General features: G+C 46.5%; 1 protein-coding gene across 26 annotated transcripts in view; it reads right to left on the bottom strand.

Moving 5' to 3' along the window:
* Positions 1-12,474, bottom strand: part of LOC139050998 (uncharacterized) — a 458,593-nt gene that overhangs the window by 151,829 nt on the left and 294,290 nt on the right. For 12 of the 26 annotated variants that reach the window (XM_070527963.1, XM_070527975.1, XM_070527974.1 and 9 more), the window contains one exon: positions 3,400-3,450. The exons of 11 other annotated variants lie outside the window; for them this stretch is intronic. The gene's annotated coding sequence lies outside the window, so the exon portion shown is untranslated. Of the gene's footprint in view, positions 1-3,399; positions 3,954-12,474 lie in introns of all 26 variants that reach the window. 3 more of the 26 variants (XM_070527981.1, XM_070527976.1, XM_070527973.1) reach the window with 1 other exon arrangement.

Genomic DNA, 12,474 nt, shown 5'->3' with positions numbered 1-12,474 from the left:
TTTGTGAATTCAGCCCGTGTTTTGTAGCCTTCATCTTTCCCTCGCGAAGACTCCGACGTCGTCAAAGAGACTGTGGAAGTTGGGCAAGGATGGCTTTGTGTTTGGCGCAATGCTGGCAAACCCCGTAGTTTTGATTTTAGATGGCAACAGAACATTAAGATGCAAACGTCTGAGAAATGTGAAGCAGTATTACTGTAAACAGTTCTATTCGCTGGGACAGACGAAACCTAAAACCTGCATTAGGGGCGTCTTTTAGCACGCCTAAATGTAAGAAAAGAAACTTTGTATTAGAACTTGTTACAATCTTTAGGACACAAATATCGCAAATGTGAACGCAAAAGCTCGTACATGAGGCAAATTTTATGAGTGTTCGATACACACTGACCTGTTTTCTTTGCATAGAGCAATGACATATGGAGTAATGCAGCTTCTCAGATACATTACTTGTGAAGGTTGGCATCACTCGCACGAGAAACCGAAACTTACCATGAAGAAGAAAGCATTCGAATCACTAATATTTAAACACAACAAATATTTAAAAACGCAGTACATGATTCAGATAATGAGGTCGGGCACTAATGAGGACGTATCCAGTTCGCACAAGACTAGCGATCCACGGTCGAGGTATCGGTCTCAAAGTTTGTGCCACAATATGCATTGTAGTGACGGATAATATCTTCTCGATGAATTTCCCCCGTGGACGCTTTTGCAAAACCAACTCCAGTGCCAATAAATTTAGTCGTAAATGTCGGAGACGGATACCTCGTAACTCGGGTTGGCATCCGCACTTGTGCTAATTTAATATGGCTTCAATAATACCGTGAGGTGTCAAAACTAAACTGTCGAAAAAAGAATAGAGTGATAAAAGGCGCTTCAGCCTAAATGAAACCTTAGATCATTAGTTCCAGAATTTTTCGTTTCGTCTATCGAGTTGCCTAATGAAATTACTGGAGAGAAAGCTTGCCCTCTGGTAATTCAGCTTCCACGGTAATGATGGTTCGTACATGCGCTTGTCTAAACTTCAAGTTTGGGCGCCAGCGGTTCTTGCGACTTCGTTTACTATAATTTGTCTCGCTTTAATAGCCTAATTTTAATGCACTCATATTTTTATAAGCACAGAGGGCAGCAGGATTCTGCGCAAATGCACAATCACGGTGAAATGTCGAGACTTTAACGCAATATTTTATTCGAAACGGTTGACGTGCAAAGTGACGACGCCGTTTGAAGCCGCAAGAATGAATGGTAGGCCGATCCATTAAGTTATCCATCATTTCCATGCTGGGGATACCATCATGCTTGCAGCTGCCATAGACATTTCCATATATTTTGCGTATACATCCGGTGAGCACAGAATTAGCAATCCAGATTTGCATATTCCAGCATGCGCCCGCGTGGTATATTCAGTATATACTAATGAGGCAAGGTTTGATGTGTGCAGTGTTGTGGGCAAGCTGATGGTTGCGGTGAAGGTAAAATACGTTAAGCAAAGTAGGCGGCAGGAGGCGTAGTCAAGAAGCGTAGTACTTTAAACAACCTAGTGCAGTTAAGAAGTGTCCATGTGTGGCCTCTGTAGTTGTGCAAAGAGTGAACTCGGTAATTCCAGAAAGCAACGTTCACTGAAAAAAAAAAAGGAATTTTACATGTAAAATGTAGGGTGACTACCCAGCAAATACTGTTTATTCAACGAGTAGAAAAAGAATATGTGATCAGAACTGACGGGATTTCACACGGTCGATGGATGACTGTGCTGCAGTAGTTCCAGAAATTTGAGAAACAGTTTTTTTTCTTGTTTCCTGATAAAGCGAACAGCGCCGTAACTGCTGAAAGCTCAAGCTACTCATTACCATCTTTCATTTTCTGCATTCAGATGACCCCTCTGATGTTGAGCTTTAGCATAATCTTCGCACATTTTGTGGAACAAGCAACAGGTGGTCTTGCCACAGGTGAGAAGATATGTGTAAGGTGGTCAGAGTTTCTCAAGCCATCTCCTTGCGGATCCTTCCTCACATTCTTGTCCTCGTTATACAAGATATAAAGCAATAAGGAATAAAGAAAAAAGAAAGCTAAAGAAAAGACAGCCTACTGCTTTCATTAACAGATTTACAGCTCTCGGGAACAAGGTGAACTAGAAAAAAAAAGAACCAAGTAGTGGTTAACTGCGTTAACCTTGACGCCATGAGCTGTGAGAGGCATCTAGACAGCGTTAGTATCGAGCTTACCAGACAGACCGCACGCACTAACAACACGAAAGACAAAACCCACCACTTCACTACGTCCCATCGCCAGAGAGGGCAAACGCCCTTCATATGAAGCACCCTCGTGCCAGGCAGATACACGCACAAAAAGAAAGGAACAACCAGGACATCTCTATCGGACGGGGCCGGCCCGGTACAAATGGGACAATGTTCGGGCCGAAAAGAGCAATACGTGGTTAGGGGCCACCCGTCGCTATCGAGCAAAGGGCAAATCGTCGCCCCAGCAACGGCGGTGTCCCGGCAAAGCGAGACCATCTGGTTCGTTTCGTTCGCGCGCAACAAGAACTTCATCCGTCAGCGACCAGAGCCGAGCAGGGCAGGCAGCGTTTGCCCCTATCTTCGCGCGCGTGGGAAAAGGGATCGATGACGGGTGCGGGAAAGCGGGAGGGAAACGAAGGGATAAACAGAAGCCAGGCGGGATCGCAGCCTCTCTCCTGTTGCGGCTGTCATCTATCTGTTATAGCGTGTACACATATCGGCGGGCGGCCCTGCTCGGCGGGCCGTCTCGCCTGGAAGAGCGATTCGCCTGACAGCACTGCCGTGCCTTTGAAGTTAGCTTTCCACACGAGCATCAGGAAGCGGCTAGCGGTGAGACACTCCGCTCTGGCATTACGCTGATTGTCATTCTCGCTCGTCTTTACCTCTTACCGGGAAGAGTGCTTGTTGCGCGTGCTGTTAGAGCAAGCGGGCAATACGGCGTCAACAGCAACAAGCCTTCACTCTTGAATCATCATCGCCCTCGCACGAAACAGGCGAAGAACGACAAATGTGGCAGTAAAGTACGGCAGTCTAACGCGAAGCAATCAACAGCTGTTTTATTTGAGGCGCTAATAGATTGCTCAGAGCAGTGATCTTAACTTTGCGGTGCAACAAACCTCTCGAATGTGTACGTCTTGCTCGTTATCTGGACAGCTTAAGAAGAAGACTCGTTAGGTTGAGTTACAAAGGAGAAAGCTGAAAGTGCACTATCCATACCCATTGTTCTAAACATCACGCTATTCACTGAAGAACTGGTATTATACTCGTGTAGTGGGCTTACACGATCATGCGCGGAAAGAAAATGTTCTAGCTAGTCGTAGCGCGTCTGGTAATTACGCAGGAGTGGAAGGTAATAAACAGTAAGGAAATAAAAGGTGACACTTACCTTACAGAATCGTCAGGGAGTCTCCCGAAAACAAAACACGCTGCGTATGGTCTGCCGAAAGAAGCCACCGGGAAGGAAAAAAAAGGAGTAATAGGAAAGAATCAGCCGAGGCGCTACCAAGGCACAGTCGATAAGGGCACCACCAGTCTAGGAAGACAAGCTCGTTTGCGAGCACCTACGGGACGGTGCGAGAGTAGGCACTGGCGCCGGCTCCGAAAAAACAAGAGCCCGACCGATAAGGGCAAAACTAAAGAAAAGAACTGCACAACGCACTAAAAAGAAAGTCAGTCAAAAAAGTGCGCGTTCTCGCAGCAGAGTCACAGCGCCGTCCAGCCTTCGATCTGTCGCACTGTTTCTTCTCTTTTCCGGGACACAAGTTGCGGGACGATCTGTCGAACGAGGGGCAGCGAAACGTCCAGCACGAGGAGCGGCCGGTCGGATCGAGTCGAAACCTTGAAGTGCGACGACGACCGCGTCGTTTGCGGCGAGTCCCGATACGGCACGTACGGGCCGGGGCGATGCAGGCAAGCGTGCGGTGAGCTCCTCTCCAGGCACTGCGGGGAAGGCGTGCGTGTGTGTGTGCGCGCGCGCGCGCGAGACCAGCAAAGCAACACGGCGAGCTGCCCGCGCGCGAGGCCTCCCCTTTTTATCGGTCTCCCGAAATCCCACGCTCGCCGCCGGCGACTTACTCCCCCGCGCCCATCGCCGGCGCCTGCCTGCCCTCTTCCCCCGCTCTAGCCCTTCTCTCCCTACTACCCTTCCCCGTCACCCTTTCTCCCGCGCAACCTCTCTCGCGCCTCATCCCCAAAGCCCTCCCTGCAGCCCACGCCTCCTCCTCCGTCGACGACGACGCTGCCTTCCCCCGCGAGCTCTCCCTAGCTCTCCCTTTCCTCAGCCCGACTGTTCTTGCTCGCTCGGCATCGGAACGTTTGTTTGGCCCCTTTCCCTCCTAACTCTACGTCTCTCTACATCGCCGCTCGCTCGCTGCTCTCGTTTCGCGCTCCCCAACTATCCTCCTTTCTGACCGCTCGCGTCCCTCTCCGAAGTCGTGCTTTCTTCGGTCATGAGTCGTTTTTCATTTTGTTCCTAGTTTTCTTCGCTCCCCTCTCCTTCGTTATTTTATCTTTGTGTATCCCTTAATTTCGCTCCGTCCTCTGTTTCTCCGCTACGTCCCGTAGACAGTGTGTCCCGTTTATACTGAACGTCAGCTTCATTCCGCACCCCTGCGAACGCGTTTTTTTTCGTGTACCTGACTGCTGTGCGAGTCATAGGCGTGAGACGGCGTGATTCGCACCAAAGGTTTTTTTTTTTTTTTGCATAGCTATCGCCGGAGCATTCTCCGGATGTCGTTTAGTGCGACGCTTCTCAATTTTCGTCCATGGGCGACCTCCTGCGCATATCCTGTTGCAATGGTGAAGATGTTGGTGCCAGCTATGTGCAATAGGTGAGGCGACTTTTCTCTTGCTTGGAGAGCTGCACGACTTTGCCATAAGGCGCACTGGAGATGGCTGCCTAAACGCGTGGGCGGAGCTTGGACAGCACACATGCGTACCTGTTGTTTACTGGACCTAAGTACTCAAAGGTAGTTCACGTAAGTTTCGGTGAAGTTCGACGTCTACAAGCAGGCAACGGCACATGCTACGAGTAACGACTTATTGTATAGTTAGAAAGTGAAGCAGGTCATTTATGCTTACTCTTGACTAAATATAAGTACCGGGCATGAGCTTTGGTGCGAACAGCATTCTTACTGACTCTACTGACCTTGCGGTATCTATCTAACCTCTTTGGCCTAGTGACCCATATTGTCTGCTAGTTTGGTACACTAGGTGTGTGCTGGCTGTTGTATTGCTCAGCCGAGAATATGGGTCACTAAGTGCGTGCTCGAATAATCAACTTGCTTCTGGCCACTGTATGGTCTAGCAGACAACTTAGGAAGCTGGGCATGTGCCTAAACAGACAACTTCGCGGTGCTCATGAAACAATGACATGTACCCATTTTAGACCCGTTCCCTAGAATAGACGCGCCAAGATGACGCAAACGACGTGTAGCCTTAAATATAATAAAACGATAGGGCAGCATTCACAACATACTCACAACATACTCACCACAACATACAGGGCTCGTCGAGTGTGGAGGCTTGAAAGAAAGTCATTGGAACGTAGTTGCTGGTACGGAACTAGGGATACTGCAGTGATACTGAGGTTACAGTTATTGCAACAAGATATGCCATGTCATAGTAGCATTTGACATTGTGGTTGCCAGGGAAATCGCCACTTCGTGTGGTGCCTGCGGTAGTGATATGGCGTGTCACTACATAGATTTATCGCTAACCGCAGTAAGCTCGACGTTGCCCGTGAGATGGGCTCTGCCGGGATCGTTTATACTTATTTAAGCGAAGTTACTGGGAAAATGTACGAGAGCACTTACAACATTCACTTTCAGGATCCATCGCGTGTGCACAGTTCTTATGGGGCAATTATAGCGTTGTGTGGTGCGTGATTCGCTGCCACGATATACGCATCCGTAGAGGGCCTCTTCTGCGAGCACGTCCCGAACCGTGGTCGGAGCGGCGTAAAACACCAGCTACTGTGAGCGCGTTAGGAACACGGCGGCGCCCAGGGGCGCTCGCTTTGGTCCTAATTCGCACTTGCTACTTTAACGCTGTTGTGCACGCAAATAACTAAATGGTGAAATTTGTCATCGCTTTGTCTCACCCTTCGCTGCGGACGAAACACTAGATTGTGTGGTACAGTGCGGTTTTTCTTGCGTGCCTGGCCCTGCTTCTAGCTATGCCACATAATCTAAAATAGAAAACCAACTGGCCCAAACTATCACCCTTCTAAGAAACATTAGAGCGATATATTGTTGCTAATATTGAGATTACGTGTTTCGTTAGACGCTGTTAAACGTTAGAAGAGATGGTATACCGCGCCGCGAAAGCGTTTTTATTTCTACTATACCACACAGCGCTATAGCGTGGTAGATGTGTCGGTGATGCGGAGCTCTCCGAAATGCCAATTCTTAATTACATCATTAATTTACCCCTACGCGATGACGCTCTAATCAAACGTTCATTCGTCGGCATGTATACCGACGTGCCGCTGTGAGGCGGTGCACGCGCACTTGGCCTATTGTATCACGGTAACCTGTCACGGAAAGCTAAAACTCTCAATAGAAAACTGTCAGCGGCGGCGACACTCATTCTGTCCCTTCGTTAGTTGCTCCCGAATGCGATAACCTGTGCTGGTGTCATGACTTGCGATCATATTTTTTTTTTTTGCTAGGGCGTCAGGTAGGGTCCGCGAATGCGTTGAGCATGATATCATGGGAGATCTCTCTGTACGTTACGTTACATTAGAGCATGTCATTAAAGCTTGTATATATGTCTCTTTCTGTGCATTATGTAGTATGCGTAAAGTACCTTGTACGGGTCCCGTGCTCATCGTACAGCTAAATGCGATTTGGGCATTGGTGTGCTCTTCGCGCTGGCTTAGGAACGACAACAGCGTTTTCCGCGCGGAGGGCCTTCGGCAGCCAAGGCTTCGCTGTGCGCCAGCATTGTTTCACAGGCGGTGCTCCTCACTCCAACTGCTCGTTTAGCCTTGGCCCCGCAACTGTCAACGTATCATTTATGCTGTGCTAAGTTTGGTGCCCTAAAATGCTGAGTTAAGTGCGGTAAACCTACCTCAAATACCATTGTCGATCTTTTTTTCACATACTCGAGTGAAGTTTCCCATTAGTGATTAAATAACTAATACAATAAGTAAGCTTTACCTCAAATTAAACTTCAATAATTTACATACTAGTGCACTCTTCGGGGGCAAGAATGAGGGTGAAAATGTTCCAGTTTCACGTTATTCAGAACTTTGTTTGGGCATTACGCGGCAAGCACACGCCTTCGTGGAGTCATAGGAGGCAGAAGGTAATCGCGCTTTGCGATAAATAGATACCGTCAGCTTTGCAATCTATGCGATCGAAGCTTCAGGAATTAGGTGAAGCAGAATGTACAAATAATAAAAAGAAAGCACCGTCCGTCCACGCTATCTCTGTCTTGTGCGAATAGGCTGGAGAGCGCTATTTATACGTAAACAAATATACTTTTCTAACCACTCTTTCTTCGAATCTAAAGGTTTGTTCAGGAACATCGTAATGTGCAATGCCTCAAATTTTATTGCACTATAGTTAATGCGCAGTGCCGCTCCTCTTCGCATTACATCGAGTTTAGGAAACCTTCTCCAGCTAGAAATTTGCGCCCATATGCTACTGCATACGCTCACGTAAGGAGCGCACCTTTTTTTTTGTGGGTCTTTTTGAAGAGAGGCCGGTCAGGCAAAGCAAACTCCCTTACCCGGCTGACGATGCTGGTAATACAGTAAGTTGGGGGAGTTGGTTTCCGCTCATAGTGAAATTACTGCGCGCAAGAAGGCGAACGTGGATGGTTGGTTAAATGTGGTTTAGTGGCGCAAAAGCGACTAAGGCTATGCTGCGCCAAACACGAGGTGTTTTATAATACTATTTAAGAGTAGAAAGGCCGTGTTAATCTATAATTTGTTTAAAAAGCCAGTGTCGTTTAGGAATTTACGCAGGTCAGGTAATGGGATTATCGGATCATCTCCTAAAATTAAAGAAGTATGTAAAGGTATGTGCATTTGATATAGGTTGCGCAAAAAGTTTCGTCTTTGTACTTCAATGTGTGTGCATGTGAGTAGTATATGCATGACTGTTAGTTGTTCTTGGCATTTCTCACATGTTGGCACGTCTTCTTTTGTAAGTAGATAATTGTGTGTGAGGTGTGTGTGGCCAATGCGTAGTCGGCATAGAGCTACTTCAAGAAAGCGCTCCTGATGGTTGCACGACTTCCACTCGCCAAGTACTGGTTTAATGAGATATAGCTTGTTTTCTCTACAATGGTCCCATTCGTGTTGCCATTTTGTCGTCAAGGCCTTCCTAATGGCACGGATATTATCTTTACATGGAAGTGCTGTGTTTATTAGGTCTTTGAATGCTGCCATCGATGCACATGTATCGGCTGCTTCGTTACCCGGTATCCCAACATGACTTGGTACCCAGCAGAAGCGGATTGATCTCCCATATTTGTTAAGTGCGACCATGTTTAGTATGTCCCCTAACAGAGGTTCACACTCAGATTTCGGATTTAGAGCCTTCAGTGTACTTAAGGAGTCAGTGTATATCACTGTGTTTTTGTGCTTGCCAGTGATAATCTTTTTAACTGCAACCCATACAGCATAAACTTCAGCAGTGAAAACAGAAGCATGTTTTGGTAGACGAATACTTGTTTCCCAATTTTCTGTTACTACCCCTACACCCACGTGTTCTTTTGTTTTGAAGCCATCCGTGTAGAATTCCATGTGACTTTTATACTTGTCCTGAAGAGCACGGAATTCTTGTATGATGTGTTCGTGTGGAGTGTTTCTTTTCTTTAAATGTATTAATGACCAGTCGAACAACTGTGTAAAATTGTACCATGGGGCCAATCGTTGTGGTTTCTTGGCAACCTGGAGGACTTCTTGGGGGATCTCGTAATCCTGACAGTATTGCTCATACCGCAGGACAAGTGGCCTGATCATGTTCGGTTTATTTGTGTAGTGTAAGCGTGAGTTGCACTGTGTAAGAATTTTGTAGCATATGTGTTGCGGTGATGACTGAATTCTGAGTAGGTAAGAGAATGTTAGTAATGCTCTGCGCTGCTGTAATGAGGTTTCATTACACTCAACATATAAACTTTGAATGGGTGACGTTCTGTAGGCACCACTTGCCAGTCGCAATCCAAGGTTATGTACTGGATCAAGTAGTTGGATGTAGGACTGCCTGGCTGAGCCGTAAACCACGGAGCCGTAGTCTAGAAGGCTACGCACAAGAGTCCGGTAAATACGTAGAAGACAGATTCGGTCGGAACCCCAGTGCTTATGAGACAAAACCTTTAGGATATTCAATGCTTTATTTGCCTTAATCTTTAGTGTTTTAATGTGGGCTAGGAATTTTAGTTTTTCGTCAAAAATTACTCCCAAGAATTTATATTCTTGTTTTACCGGCAGCGCGACATCATTCAATTTTAGAACCGGGTCTAAACACAATCCTCGTTTTTGCGAGAATAGCACTGTAACGGTTTTTTGAGTAGAGAAGCGGAAGCCATTTTTCTCAGCCCACTCGGTTAGTTTATTAATTGTTATCTGGAGCTGTCTTTCACATGTTTGTAAGTTTGAAGCGCGGCACGCTATTTGCAGATCATCCACATATATGGAGTGCATAACAGAGGGGGGATGACTTTGTTAACAGAGTTCATTTTTACTATAAAGAGTGTTGTACTTAGTACGCATCCTTGTGGTACTCCATTTTCCTGGATGAATATACGTGACAGCGCCGTTCCTAAACGCACCTGGAATGTTCGGTCCGACATGAAATCGGCTAGACATTTGAGCATTCTACCTCGGATTCCTAAATCTGCTAAGTCCCTTAAGATACCAAACCTCCATGTTGTGTCGTAGGCCTTTTCTAAATCAAAGAAAACAGTGAGACAATATTGTTTGTGTAAAAAGGCCGCACGTATCTCGTCTTCTAGCCGGACTAGGTGATCTGTTGTGGAGCAACCTTTCTTGTATCCACACTGATGGTTATCTAGCATGTTCTCTGTTTCAAGGATGTATGTCAGTCTTATGTTGATGATGGCTTCATAGGATTTTGCAAGACAACTTGTGGGTGCTATGGGTCTATAACTGGTTGCTGTTGTGGGAGGTTTTCCAGCTTTCAAGAACGGGATTATGATCGCTTTCTTCCACTCTTTGGGCATTTTTCCCGTTTCCCAGATTATGTTGAAGAAATGAAGCAAGGTCTCAACTGCTTTAGGGGATAGGTGAGCTAGCATTGAATAGTGTACCCTGTCCGGACCGGGTGCTGTTTTCTTGCCACTATTAAGTACTTTGCTAATTTCTGGAAGTGTTAAAGCGCCATTATACAGTCTTTCTGCACTTCCTGTGGTCGGAAGCTTCAGTTTTTCTGCTAATTGCTTATGTTTCAGGAATGCAGCAGTGTAGTTTTTCGAGCTTGATATATCATGGAAATGTTGCCCTAATATGTCTGCTTGTTCTTCTATATTTGTTTGTGTGCCTGGAGGTGACAGTATGGGGATAGTGTAAGAAGCGTAATCGCCTCTAAAGTTGCGAAGCTGATCCCACATTCGTTTGGATGTTATTGAACTATTTATAGAAGATACATAATTTTTCCATGACTGTCTTTCTACTTGTCGGCGTGTGTACCTGGCTTTCGCTTTTGCTTTTTTGAAGGAGAGTAAATTATCTTGTGTTGGGTATCGCCGAAAGATACCCCACGCTTTGTTTTGTAATTTTTTTGCTTGCGTACATTCTTTCGTCCACCAGGGTTTTAGGTTTTTTCTTAGGAAGCCTGACGATTGTGGGATTGTTTCTGCTGCTGCAGCAAGTATACAGGCGGTGATCTGATCGTTCATTTCATGTATAGTTAGCTCATGTGTTATGTTATCCAGAGTGGCCTTCTCAGTAAAGAGAGGCCAGTCTGCCAGATGGAGTTTCCAACGGGGTGGCCTCAGTGGGATGGTAGGAAAAGGAGATGTTCTTTTGATGACACCAGGCATATGGTCACTACCATAGGGGTTCTCAATAACATTCCACTGAAAATCGCAAAGAAGTGATGGAGAGCATAGTGCCAGATCTAAGCAACTCATAGCTCCTGTGCTTGGGGAGTAGTAAGTTGCCGCACCGGTGTTTAAAAGGCATATGTCATTTGTTAGAATAAAATCTTCAAGCGTTTGACCCCTGTTGTCAGTAGTTTTACTACTCCATAACGTGTTAAGTGAATTAAAATCACCGCCTATTAAAAATGGTTCAGGTAGCTGGTTTAAAATTAACTCTAGGTCTCTTACGGTAAAATGTGAATGCGGCGGAATGTATACTGAACAAATGGTGATGGTTTTGTGAGCTAAAACGGTGACAGCAACGGCTTCTATATGAGTGTTAATGGGAACTTCTCTGGCTGCTATACCACCTGGAAGAACTATGGCTACACCACCCGACAGCCGGTTCGCCTGAGTGCGGTCGCGCCGTACCACAGTGAAACCCTTTAAAATGTTTTTGTGTTTATCGCCTAGGTTGGTTTCCTGTAAGCACAGGGCCACAGGAGAGAAGTTTATCAACAGGTCTTTTATGTCACCTAAGTTATGTAAGAGACCTCTACAGTTCCAATGGATCATAAAAGCCATTATAAAATTGAAAGGTAAAAAATGATATTAACGAGTGAATGGGAGATAAGAAAGATGTTAGGTGACATGTATCTGAAGAAGGCAGATACAACAGAGCGATAACCCTTAGGTTATCGCCTTCTTATTTAGAGTTGTTATTGGGATTTTGTCCCTCTTTCCGCGCTCGAGAGAGCGCTTGTCCTTTGGTGTCGAGGACACCGGGGTTTTTGTTTCGACCTCCATTGCTCTCTCTGAGGCGCTGGAGGACCGAGAGTTTGGCGCCGAGACACGTGTCTCGGGCCTTGGAGTGCGCTTGATCTTAGGGCCCTGCGGGACTGCTGTCTGCAGGGCCGTTGAAGACGGCGGAGCAGTACTGACTGCTTCCACCACGGGGGCCGGAGGAGTCACTGCGGCACCAATGCGCGTGGGCTCGGAGGACTCCGGAGGCCTCTGTGACGCTGCCCCCGCCTGCGTCACATCGGCATAACTGCGTCGCGAAAGGTACGACAGTCGTTTCCTGGCTTCGAAGAACGAGATTTTTTCTTTAACAGTTAGTGCAATGACTTCTTTTTCTTTTTTCCAGCAAGGGCAGGACCGCGAATAAGCTGGGTGATCTCCCTTGCAGTTAACACAATGTGGCGAAGAAGTGCAATTCTCTGATTGATGATCATTTGAGCTGCATTTAGCACAGGTTGTTTGGCCTCGGCATGCATGTGAAGCATGTCCGAACCTTTGACACTTGAAACACCGTCTTGGGTTCGGGATATATGGTCTGACGTTTACTTTTACGTATCCTGCATCCAGAGAGGTAGGCATTACGCTTGTACCAAATGTAAGTATGACA

The sequence above is a fragment of the Dermacentor albipictus genome, chromosome 10, assembly GCF_038994185.2.
Source record: "Dermacentor albipictus isolate Rhodes 1998 colony chromosome 10, USDA_Dalb.pri_finalv2, whole genome shotgun sequence".
Lineage (NCBI taxonomy): Eukaryota > Metazoa > Arthropoda > Arachnida > Ixodida > Ixodidae > Dermacentor > Dermacentor albipictus.
Note: the sequence above shows the minus strand (reverse complement) of the source record. Positions and strands in the feature narration are given on the sequence as shown.